We start from the raw sequence: 13,716 nt of genomic DNA on the forward strand, positions 1-13,716 counted from the left end.
TCAGCCTGTTCAAACCAGGAGCTGACACCCGGAGATAGGAAATCCATCTGTAATATGATTTTGCATTGGAAGAAAATTTAACCCAAATTCCTGTATATCCCTACCTGTCTCTGCACATTCTTTGTATTTGTCTGGTTTCATCAGTATAATTGATGCACAGGAGCACTAGAGAAAATTCCTGGCTATGTCAAGGATATTCATGAGTAAGGATTCAACTGTTTTAAATGCATAAAATTTTAGTTTCAAAGATGACACATGCCTGGAGATGATATTCCAACTGAATTTTACAGTGGTTGAGATATGGCGTTTCTGTCATTGATATTTTTCCTCAATAAAATTGGAGAAAAACAGATTATTTTGGTTTTGGTGGCACTGGTGTTTGAACTTGGAGCTTTCTCATTTCTTGGCAAATGATTTACGACCAACATGTTCTTTTTAGTTATTTTATACATAGGTTCCAGGGATATTATTTTTTGGTTCAAGGGGATAAACTCAGCGTGAGTGCGTTCCCTGAGCTCTTTAGATCAAGTCCAAGCCCACCTTTGACCAAAGCCCCACTTGACATTTTCTAGAGGTAATTTTGAGATAAAAGTCTCAAGTCCTTTTATGCCCAGGCTGGTTTTGTACATTAATCCACAGATCTAAGACACTCGAGTAGCTAGGATTAGTGGATTGAGCCACACCACCGGCTAGGATCTAGGGCTTGTTAAAGAACAGGATGGGCCAGATGCCCAGATTTCAGGGTGAGCCTCTAGAACCTGACTAACAAAAGTAAGATGGGTGTTATTTTTGGGGTTTCCTTGTTTTTTTGTTAGTTTGTTTGAAGCAGTGTTGGTGCTGGAACCCAGGGTCTGGACACTGTTCCTGAGCTTTTTTGCTCAGGTGTATGGTTCTACAACTTGATGAATAACTGCACTTCTGTGTGTGTGTGTGTGTGTGTGTGTGTGTGTGTGTGTGTGTGTGTATCTTTAATTGGAGCTCAAATTCTGATGGACTTTCCAGCCCTAGTTGGCTTTGAAACTGAAATTCTCAGGTCTCTGATCCTGAGTCTCTTGGCTATTCTGTGTGAACCACAGGCACACAGCTAAACCTGATTTTCATCATAGAAACCAATAAATGATTATTATTTGTGACTGGGTAGGAAAATGAGTACATAAGCTATCTTATGTTACAGAAGATTTATTGATTTAGAGAATATGTTTGAGTAATAATATGATGTAAGATCAATAATGTAAAATGTATTTTCTTTAATTATCGGGAGAAGAATGTGTGCTGATATCGTTTGTGTGCTTGCCTCTCCACACATACTTAACTGAAACAGTTTTACAATAGTTTCTATTTCAAAGAAGTCACTGATGATAGTTAAAGACTATATCATTTAATAATTTGACTAAGCTCCTTTTTCCCTTTAACACTTTTTCTCTTAACTTCCTTGTAGAAACACATTTCACATTAGCAAGTCCATACACTTGTACAAAGTATCCTCATCAGATTCATCTCTTCCATCATGCTTCTCTTCCACCTACCCTTTCACCAATGTGCACATTGAGATCCAACTTTCATTTTTTACACACATGAACATGGATTATCATGACTGCATTCTCCTATGGCTCCTGGTTTCCATTCATTCTCATACCTCCAAATGGATCCCCACTCAAGACAATGATATTCAGAATATTTCTGTTGTTAAATTGTCCTACTCAAAAGTCTTACACCTTGGAATTGCATTCCTCTATATGCTATAGTTAGCCACATTTTTTGCCAGTCCTGGGTCTTAAACACAGGGTCTGGACACTGTCCTTGGGCTTTGTCAAGGCTAGAGCTCAAGGCAACTTGAGCCACAGCACCACTTCCAACTTTTTTTCTACTGACGTATCAAACCCAGATCTTCGTGTATGCTAGGCATACAGTCCACCACCAGGGCAAATTCCTGGCGCCAATTAGCCATATTTTTGAAGCTGTCCTCTAGGCATAGAACTTGGAAGCTTTGCTCTTCGGATGACAAATATAAAATCTATTGTTTGGGATATTTTTTTTTACCTCTCATCGATGTTAGTGACTTGATTGGGATTTGTAAGCTTTGGATCAATTTTTCTAATTGTGAGTTCTGCAAATCAGGTTCCATGATGATAGGAGAGCCTGTCATCTGCCTGTCCTCTGGTATCTCATCAAATCTCCAACACCGTATGATCCTGCAGCTGGAAATCCTCCATGTCCACCTATACAGAATACATTCTGTGAGATTTTTTTCCTTTCCTTTTCTTGCCTTTTCTTCTTTACCAATCCTGGATACTGAACTGACCGCTGGGGCACTACCCTTGTGCTTTCTCAAGGCTAGTGCTCTACCACTTGAGACATAGCCACCTCTTCCTTTTTCTTTCATTGTGGTATCAAAGAATCAAACCCATAGCTTTGTGCATGCTAGGCAAGCACTGTACCACCTAAGCATGCTCTCAGAGCTTCATAATCCATTGTGAAGAGAGAAAGCTGTGTTTTTTTTGTTCAGCTTTGGAGCTTAAACTTGGGGCCTGTGCACTGTCCCTGAGCCTCTTATTCTCCCACTTGAGGCATTTAGGTTGAGTAAACTAGCAAAATTTTTGTTTACTTTTCCATATATTTTATTGTAAATAAGAGAAGCGTTACATTATATTCACCAGATAGAAGGTACATTACTTCACAAACATTTATACCCTTTTTCATGTCTGGGTCCCCATTTCACTCCCCCCACTTCCACCTCTCATCTTTTTTGCCCTGTTCCCTATCTGATGTCAAATAACTAACTAAACATATATACAATATATTAGATAATAAGGTAAAATACTCTAACAATATGAGATAATCAAGGGATAGCAAAAGAGATGAGAAATAATCAGTAGAAACCTTGGGATCTCCTGGCAGAGATTTACAATAGAGCAAAACCTAGATACAGAAAGCCATATATTATGATGCTAAATGAAAGGAACTCCAGGATATAGGAAAAAATCCATATAATGAGTGATTGTTTTCTTAATGTATAGTTTGTTTGGGTACCTATGGCTCACACCTGTGTTCCTAACTATTTAAGGCACTGAGATCTTAGGATCCCAGTTCAAAGCCAACAGAGGCAACAAAGGCCATGAGAATCTTATCTCCAATTAACCATCAAAGAGCCAAAAGTAGAGGTGTGACTCAAGGGGTAGAAAGAGAAGAAAAATCTCAGTGAAGTTCCCAGAATCTGAATACAAATCCTTGAGCTAGCATACACACAGAAATAAAGAACGAAAGAAAGAAAGAAAGAAAGAAAGAAAGAAAGAAAGAAAGAAAGAAAGAAAGAAAGAAAGAAAGAGAAAGAAAGAAAGAAAGAGGAAGGAAGGAAAGAAGGAAGAGAGGAAGAAAAGGAAGGAACCAGGATGGGAATTAGAAAACCAGGAAGAAGAACCAGGATGAAGAAATGAAATCTCTTTAGAGATAGACGGCTCAGCATAGTATTTTCTAGTGCTGAATTACTTGTATGAATTAAGGGTGAGAAACCAATTTTCTATGTTTTCCAGAACATTTCCGAGGATCATATCTTCAGAAAATGTCACTAGTTCTTTATTAATAAAGAAAGTATACATGGGTGTTTCTTTATAGATTGGATGAGATTGAGTTTCACCAACCAGGGTGACTTCTGTGGATTTTTCTCCAGTGATCTTGGAAGAGGAACCTCTATTGTTCTTTGATCCAAAAATATTCCATATAATGTTCATTTTCTTTCTTTCTTTTTCTCTCTCTTTCTTTCTTTCTTTCTCTATTGCTTTCTGTCTCTCTTTCTTTTTCTTTCATGATTCTTTGTTTATTTGTGATAGTCCTGGGGATTGAACTCAGGGCCTGGGCTCTATCCTGAGCCTCTCTGTTCTCAAAGCTAGCACTTTACCACTTGGAGCCACAGTACCACTTGCAGAGTCTTCTGTATATGTGGTACAGAGTCGGTCAACCTAGTGCTTCCTACTTGCCAGGCAAACACTCTACCCCTAAGCCACATGCCCAGCCCCTTCTATTCTAATATAGTTGAATGTCTAACATGAGTACCTAGAAGTTGATTGAAATGAGGAATGTGGAATAGAGAACCATTTTACAAATATACATATAAAGACCTGCTGGATCACAGGTGATTATGAACAAATGCATTGACAAACAATGGACTATACAGGGGACGATTCCAATAGTGTGATTCTTTGAGCCATGAACTTATTAGGTAACCTAAAAATATGAATAGCTTGTACTTGAAGTGTTGGGGATGGAGATCAAACCAAGAGGAAGGGTGTAGAAGGGTGAAGATGGAATGGTAAGGGAGAAAACACTCATGATATTCAGTAAGCATATTCAATATTATCCACTCTCTGTGAAAATGAAAGTAGGACGATCAGGGGATATGTAGGGTTGAGAGATATGGGGTGGAATGAGGAAAGGTGTGACGCGGACCCAGATACATAAAGTGACATACTAAACTGTGAACACTTTGACATCCACTTAAAAACAATAAAACTATATGGCTTTTGTATAATGAATGATTGTTGTCCTTAATGTACTATGTTGTCTCTCATCTCCTTTGCTGTCCCTTGGTTGTCTCATATTGGTATAGTATCTCACTTTGTTATCTGATTTATTGATTTTATTTGTAGTTGGATATTTGAAATTTGATAGGGAAGGGGGGAAAACCAAGACGGGTGGGAGGTGTGGGGGGGAGGGATACGGGTACCAAGACATGTGAAACGGTATCAATGTATGTGAATTAATGCACCTTCTATCTGGCAAATATCATGTAACCCTTTTACTAATTACAATAAAAAAAGGAAAAAAACAATAAAACTATTCCTTGAAAGGAGTGTGGTTATTTCCATGCTGATTTCAATGGTCACTTGTACACGGAATTACTCAATGTAAAACCTTAAAAGCCTTTATCTACAGATCTGGTCAGATGCTCTGATGTTACCATTGCACATGTGAGCCTCTGTCTCATAGTTAATAAAAGTTGCGTCGTATGTAGGGGTGGACAGTTAGTTATTTGTTTGTACTAGTCCTCAGGACTTGTTACTATCCACAAATTTGTTTCCTGCAGACTAGTGACCTATCACTGGAACTACACCCCACTTCTGACTCTGTGTGTATATGTATGTGTGTGTGTGTGTGTGTGTGTGTGTGTGTGTATGTGTTTTGTTGGAAATAACAGTTTTATGGGATTTCCAACTGTGGCTGACCTCAAAATGCAAATCGTGAGATTTCTTCTTTGTGAACAGCTAGGGTAGCATCCATGGACCAACAGAGCCTGGCTGTTAGAGTTTTGGGTCAGGAAAAAAATAATAAATGACCTTTCCTTGCAAATTTACCTAGAAAAATGTTAACTACACTCTCTCACGTGACAGAAAGTTCATGAGCCTGTAGAATATGGTTGAAACAAATGAAACGGCCTAAAATAAATCATATGGTATGTGTGCCTCATAGTTCAGAGTTTTTAATTATGGGGAGGCTATGTGTGTCCTGATGTCACGTCTGGAATCTGCTATAGCATACTACCTCGTGCATTTAACTGACAATTCTAAATAAAATTTTGCATTTCACAAGAGTCATTGATGAGAGTTATATATAAGTTACTTTCTGTTTTTAACCTTTTTTGTGCTGGTCCTTCTTGTTGAACTCAGGGATTAGACACTGCCCATGAACTTTTTGGCTCAAGTCCAGTGCTCTACACCTTGAGCCACAGTGCCATTTCCAGCCATTGCTGAGTTGTTTATTGGAGATCAGAGTCTCACAGACTTTCCTGCCCATCCTGGCTTAAATACCAGATCTTGCAACTATAAAAGTATAATGAAAGAAATTAAAGGACCCAGATATTAATCTGAGGGTCCAGATATTAAACCACAGACCTATAGCCAACTAATCTTGGACTTGGGAGCCGAAAAAATAGAATGGAAGAAAGACAGCCTAAAACAATAAGTGGTGATGGCAGAACTGCTTAAGCACCTTCAGAAATCTAAAGTTGGGTTCTTATTTGTCACCCTGCAGTAGAATTAACTCCTAATGGATCAAAGACCTGGGGGTGAAAGCTGACACACTGAAAAGTTTACCAGAAGGAATACGAGACACACAAGGCCTCCTTGGCAAAGGTAGAAACTTTCTTAATAAGGACCAAGAAACACAACAAATCAGAGAAAGGCTGGATAAGTGAAATTTCATTAAACTTGAGAGCTTCTGTATGGCAAAGGACATAGCTGGTAAATTAATTAGTAAGCCTACGGAATGGGAGATCTTTGCTAACCATACAACAGTCAAAGGATTCATATCTGAAATATATCAACAGGTCCAAAAATTGAATCACTCCAAAACTAATCTCCAAAGAAACAACCATCCGATCAAAAGATGGGCCAAAGACTTAAAGAGAGTCTTCTCTGAAGAAGAAACAAAAATGGCCTATAGACACATGAAGAAATGCTCAACATCTCTGGTCATAAAAGAAATGCAATTCAAAACAACTCTAAGATTCCACCTCACTCCAGTTAGAATGGCCAGGATCAAGAAAACTAATAACAACAGATGGTGGAAAGGATGTGGCCAGGAGGGATCACTGCTACACTGCAGGTGGGAGTGCAAACTCGCTCAACCACTATGGAAAGCAGTATGGCCGTTTCTCAAAAGACGAAACATAGAGCTCCCCTATGACCCAGCAATTCCACTACTTGGCATTTACCCAATCATCCAGAAAGTAGGGCATACTAAATCCACTACAATGTTCATTGCAGCACTATTTACCATAGGAAAGATATGGAACCAACCCAGATGCCCTTCAGTTGATGAGTAGATCAAGAAGATGTGGTATTTATACACAATGCAATTCTATGCTGCTTTCAGAAGGAGTGAAATCGCTCCATTTGTAAGGAAATGGAACGAGTTGGAAAAAATCATATTAAGTGAAGTAATCCAGACTGAAAGGAACATAGGCTCAATGGTTTCCCTTGTTTGTCATAATCAGTAGAAACCTTGGGCTCTCCTAGCAGAGATTTACAGTAGAGTAAAACCTAGATACATAAGGTCATATAGGATGACACTAAATGAAAGAACTTCCAGGAAATGTAAAGAAAAGCCAAACAATGAGTGATTGTTGTTCTTAATATACTATGTTATCTCTCATCTCTTTTGCTGTCCCTTGGTTATCTCATATTGTTACAGTATTTCACTTTGTTTTCTGATACATTGGATGTATGCGTATTTGGTTATTTGAAATTGGATAGGAAAGGGCGGGGAACAAACTGAGGGTGGGGGTGGGGAGGGGAGGGAAATGGGGATCAAGACATGAGAAAGGGTATCAATGTATATGAAGTAATGCACCTTCCATCTGGTGAATGTAATGTAGCCCTTCTATTAATTACAATAAACATATACGGAAAAAAAGAGTGCAAATAAAAAAATAAAATTTTTGTACAGATAAAATATAGTCACAAAAAGTAGAGAGATACCCAACCAACTGGGAAAAGATATTTACCAATAATACAATTGACAAATGCTTAATATGCAGTATCTATAGGGAACTCAAGAAACTAATTCCCCCCAAACCCAACAAACCATTCACCAAATGGGCAAGGGAAATAAAGAGAAACTTCTCAGAAGAAGAGATTAAAATGCAGAAAAGCATATGATAAAATGTTAATCATCTATGGTCATAAAGGAAATGCAAATAAAAACAACCCTATGATACCACCTTACCACAACAAAAATTGCCAAGATTTTGTACTCAGACAATGACAGGTGCTGGCGGGGTTGTGGAGAAAAAGGAACCCTACTGCACTGCTGGTGGGATTGTTAACTAGTTCAGCCATTCTGGAAAGTAGTGTGAAAGTTTCTTAAAGAACTGAAAATAGACTTTCCCTACGATCCTGCCATACCACTTCTGGGCATCTACACTGAACATCATAACCCAAGATATGATAAGGACACCTGCTCAGCTATGTTTATCTCTGCACTATTCACAAGAGCCAGATGATGGAAACAATCCAGATTCCCTACTACGGATGAATGGATACAGAAAATGTGATATATATATATATATATATATATATATATATATGTGTGTGTGTGTGTGTGTGTGTGTGTGTGTGTGTGTGTGTGTGTGTGTGTATGTATGTATGTATACAATGGAATTCTATGTGGCCAACAGACAGAATAAAATAATGGCATTCGCAGGGAAATGGATGAATCTAGAGAGAATCCTGTTGAGTGAGACAAGTGAAGACCAAAAGAATAAAAGGCGCGTGGTGTCCTTAATATGTAGCTATTAGATCCAAAGTGTAGAAGAGCGAGGACACAATATTTGCATACTCAATGCTATGGACATGGTAATGGAAATATAAACATAACTATATAGACATAAAAACCTATGACTTTATAGACATAATGTTTTATTTCATAAATTAATGTTTCTATGACATACAAACCCTTAGCCTAATTCTGATTAAATTTTAAAAACTAAGTCCCCGTGATTGTATATAGAGATTCCCTTCTTGAACATTTGTTTGTTAAACTTGATATTGGAAATATGATGTAAAAATCAATGTTAATAAATTCTTTAATTAAAAAAATCCTGATCTTTCACTCACAGCACCCTGAGTAGCTAGGATCACAGATGTGAACCAGGAGTGCAGCATCGTTTTGGAGATATTAATTCTTCACTTGGTTGTAGACAGAACTTTCCATTTAAGACATTCATGTACATGTACAACGCATCTTAAACCCAATCACACCTTCCAAAATACTCCCTTTTCCCCTCCCCCACCTGCCACATTAATATCCACACTTCATTTTATACATGCACATTGAGTATGGTGACAAAATTCTCTCACTGTCTGTTCCATGATTCCATGTGATTTATTCCTTCCTGCTAGTCCCCTGTTCAAGACACTGATATTCTAGATATTTCCTTGATGAACTGTCTAGGAACTGTCCAAAGGGTTTGCGATGCGGATGGATTCCTTAAGGAGGAATATATCTTTGTAATGTTTAAATTGTTAGTTTGTAAAGAATGATGAATGTTTACAGATGTTAGTCCCAACAAAGCATATTGCAAGGATTGAGTGGCAAATTTTGTAATATGTACATTTTACCTCAATACTATTGGACAGACTTTGAAGTCAGAACGTTATTTTGTATCCAGCTATCCCATCCTGCTCCTTAGCTTGAGTTAATTTAAAAATTATAAACTAGTGCCTTAATTTCTCCCCTGATGACTTTTGTTATTTTAAAGGTGTTATATACATGGGCTACCATTACATAAGTCAGGCGAAGAGTGCATTTCCTTCTGGATAATGTAATTCCTACCTTCCCACTGTCCCAGTTCTTCCCTCCCATCATCACCTATGAGATTTAAATTCAGTTACAACACACACACACAGAGCAAAAAGTCAAGCTATGGCTCAAGAAGCAGAAAAATAGCCCTGAGGAAAAAAATCAGGGAAAGTGTCCACATCCTGAGTTCAAACCCCAGGAATGGTACAAACCAAGATGCAAAGAAACAAGCAAACAACAAAAACCATCCACCTTGCTTTTATGAGCCAGCAGTTAGAGTCTCATCCCTGAGATATAAGCATCCGGGCAGACCTATGCATTAAAAAGTCCTAGATCGTGCTCGCTTTGGCAGCACATATACTAAAATTGGAACGATACAGAGAAGATTAGCATGGCTCCTGAGCAAGGATGACACGCAAATTCGTGAAGGGTTCCATATTTTCACAGTTGCTGGCGGGGTTGTGGAGAAAAAGGAACCCTATTATACTGCAGACTAGTTCAGCCACTCTGGAAAGCATGGCCCCTGCGCAAGGAAGACACACAAATTTGTGAAGCATTCCATATTTTTGCAGTTGCTAGTGGGGTTGTAGAGAAAAAGGAACCCTACTACACTGCTGGTGGGAAAGCAGACTAGTTCAGCCACTCTGGAAAGTAGTGTGGAGGTTTCTTAAAGAAGTGAAAATAGACCTTCCCTACTATCCCACTATACCACTTCTGGGCATCTATCCTATACATCATGACCCAAGATATTACAAGGACACCTGCTCAGCTATGTTCATCTCTGCACTGTTCACAATAGCCAGGCCATGGAAACAATGCAGATGCCCTACTGCAGATAAATGGATACAGAGAATGTGGTATATATACACAATGGATTTCCTCATAGCCAACAGACAAGATAAAACAATGGCATTCGCAGGGAAATGGATGAATCTAGATCGAATCATGTTGAGTGAGACAAGTCAAGACCTAAGGAACAAGAGGTGTATGGTATCCCTAATATGTGGCTATTAAATCCAAAGAGTACAAGACCAAGGACACAATATTTGCATACCCAAAGCTATGGACATGGTAATGGAAATATAAACATAACTATATAGACATAAAAACCTAAGACTCTATAGACATAATGTCTTATTTCTTAAATTAATATGTTTCTATGGCATACAAACTCTCAGCCTAATTTTGATTAAGTTCTACATACTAAGTCCTGGTGACTGTAAAGATAGATTCCCTCCTTGAACATTTTTTTGTTAAACTTGTCATTTAAAACATGATGTAAAAAATCAACATTAATAAATTCTTATAAAAACCAAAAAATGTCCTAGATAACATCTGTAAATTACTAAAAACAAAGAAAGCACGTTATATATCATTTGCCAAGAAATCAGAAAGCCCTGTGTTCAAACACCAGTGCTACCAAAACAAAAATGATCTGTTTGTATCCACTTTTTAAAAATTATTCTTTTTATTTTTTGTTGTAATGTATAGTGGTGCTACAGGTATATTTGACACATAGTTGGGATTTTCATTATTTATTGAAATTGGAATAAACAAAATAAAATGTGCTCAGAATGATTAAAAACATCAGGAAACTCTAAAGGGAAATAAAGCTGTGTGATGCTGGCTTATGCTTGTCATCTTAGCTACTCAGGAGGCTGAGATCTGAGGGTCATGGTTCAAAACCAGCACCAGGGACAGCACCCAGAACCTCAGTTCAAAAGAATATCATGACTGCATTTGCTCAGGTACATACGGGAAAGGGATCCAGACAAAGTGAAGCGATAGATAGGGCATGAGACAGTCTATAAGAACTGTGGAATGAATGACTTTGATCATAGAGTTCATAAATAAATATGACAAGTTGAATCCACTGGTACAGCTTTTAACCATAGTAAAATTTTGAAAAAAGGGAAAAGAAAGAAGTCACTGAGAGTATGAGATCTCAAACAGTGAGATTTCAAAACTAAAGCTGTTAAGATTTCTGAAATTTAGCACTGCAATCCTTTTTTCTGGGTCTTGAACTCTGGATCTTACCCTGTTCCTGATTTTTTTTTCTTTTTGTCATTTCATTGAGACATAACAAGACTTTCAACTTTTTGGTGTTTAATTGAAGGTCAGAGTCTTGTTGTCGTTCTCCAACACATAAGGATATCCATTTGTAGATTTGTTGTGTATTGGAAAACAACTTCTTTCCTTCCTCATATGAGAAGCATAAAGCTTTAGCCTTTACCTCATTTCCCTGCCATCTGCTTAGGATCTGCCACAACATCTCTTACATCTGAGGGAATTCCTGCACTAGTCACCACAGCGGAGGTATGGTAATGGTGAAGATGCTATGCAATGGACAAATGTTAATCTGATATTAGAGTGCTTAGCTAGCATGCATAGAGCCCTGGGTTCAACTGCTCAGTGCCACATGCATGGAAAAAGTAGGAAGTGGGGCTCTGAGTGTAGCCTAATGGTAGAGTACTCACCTCCCATGCACAAAGCCCTGGATTCAAATTCCTTGGCACCATACACACAGGAAAACCTGGAAGTTTCACTGTGCCTCAAATGGCAGAGTACTAAAAAGTGTCTAAGGGCAGTGCCCAGGCCCCGAGTTCAAGCCCCAGGACTGACAAAAAAAATGCAAACTCAAAAAACTTTGAGATTCCACCAAACCTCAGGTAGATGACCATTATGAAGAAAACTGATAATCACAGATGCTGGTAGGGATGTGGCCAGAAGGGGACGTTCCTATGTTGTTGGTACAATTTCTGGAAACCTATGAAGATTACTTAAAAGACTGAACAGAGATTCTCTATGACCCAGCATTCCCACTCTGGGTCATTTGATAAAAATCCACTACAAACATTTCCCCACTGCAACTGTCAGTACCACCATTTTCACTGAAGCATTGTTTACTTATCCAAGATATGCAATCAACCGAGATACCCCTCGGTGGATGCACGAAACAAGAAAATGTGGTCTATAAACACAATGAAATTATATACACCCATCAGAAAAATATATTGTACTGTTTGTAAGGGAATAGACAGACCTGGAAAATTAATACCCAACTTCTCAACTATTGTCTTTATTTTATTTGTAATTTCAGGGATTATACTGCTTCAGGGTTTATATATCCTTAAATCATGGAATGTTTTCTGTAGGCATTTGGAGGTGGGAAGAAGAGAAAATGTTTGATTAGATGTTTATATGAATAATAAAACAAAATAAAATTAGAAAAGATGTAAACTTTGAATTTGAAATAATAATTCTGAAAATATATGGTATGGATAGAGAACAATGAAAATTCATTAAAAGTCACCCCATTTTGGAGATCAATTATAAGGAGTGTGAAAAGTCCATGCCATCTCTCAATCAGAGAAGCATAGGTGATAGAAGTTTCAGTGTATTAATGATGTGCATAGACAGAGAGTCTTGAACAGCATGGATTTCCTTTAGGCCATCTCAGCTCTTTGTTTGAAATGTCCACAGAGACTTGGTCATTGATGTGTTCAATTTGGCTAATTCAGAGCTGTGGGCCTCAGTCCTCCAAGGCCACCTAGAATTGGAGGGTGATCCTGTGCTCCCTGCCCTTCACTCTCCTGCCTGCAGGACCTGCCTCCTCCTTGTCACCGTCCCCCAGCTCTGCTTCCATGGAGTCTTCACATCCACTCTGAGGATAGAGGCTGAACTGGTGCTACACGGCAGCTCTGGGGTCCTCAGACCTGTACACTTGGATCATGGCTGAAGAGAGAGGCAGCTTCAGCGAGTGAGTGCTGAGGGTGGATGGAGAAGGGATTTGTAGGTGTGTTTTGTGGACCATGAGGAAGGCTTTAGTGAGAGGATGTTGATGATGATGATGATGATGATAGTGATTATGATGATGATGATGATGATGATGACGACGACGAGATGGAGGAGGTGTTGGAGGCTGCTGCTGCTGTCTGTGACAGGAACACCACACAACAGTGAGCCATGGTTGACAGAATGCCATGTGATTATCTCTGAGATCAGTTTGGATTTTTCTTTTTGAACTCAGAGTCTGAGGGCTGTTCCTGAGCCTTCAGCTCAAGGCTACTGCACTACTCCTTGAACCACAGTGCCACTTCTGGTTTTCTGATGTTTAATTGGAGATAAGCATCTCACAGACTTCATGCCAAGGATGGCTTTGAACCATGACCTTCAGATCTCAGCCTCCTGAGTAGCTAGGATTACAGAAGTGCGTCACCAGAGCCTGTCTTCAGGGGTTAATTTTATAAGTCATTCATTCTCATTTCATATGCATCACTTTTCCTCCATACTTTTGTTAATGTGTGTGTGTGTGTGTGTGTGTGTGTGTGTGTGTGTGAGAGAGAGAGAGAGAGAGAGAGAGAGAGAGAGAGAGAGAGAGAGAGAGAGAGAGAGAGAAGAGGGAGTGGGAGAGGGAGAGGG

At 38.8% G+C, this 13,716-nt stretch overlaps 1 non-coding gene and 2 pseudogenes across 1 annotated transcript; all 3 read left to right on the top strand.

The window, feature by feature from the left end:
• LOC150068329 (vomeronasal type-2 receptor 116-like) overlaps positions 1 to 13,716 on the top strand; it is a 65,938-nt pseudogene that overhangs the window by 2,334 nt on the left and 49,888 nt on the right.
• LOC150068330 (U6 spliceosomal RNA) lies at positions 9,631 to 9,737 on the top strand. The gene has a single exon (XR_016538637.1). It is a non-coding gene; the product is annotated as a U6 spliceosomal RNA (small nuclear RNA).
• Positions 9,807 to 9,862, top strand: LOC150068331 (U6 spliceosomal RNA; annotated as a pseudogene).

This window comes from Megascapheus bottae, chromosome 1 (genome assembly GCF_031878675.1).
Source record: "Megascapheus bottae isolate mThoBot1 chromosome 1, mThoBot2.hap1, whole genome shotgun sequence".
In the NCBI taxonomy this organism is placed as follows: domain Eukaryota; kingdom Metazoa; phylum Chordata; class Mammalia; order Rodentia; family Geomyidae; genus Megascapheus; species Megascapheus bottae.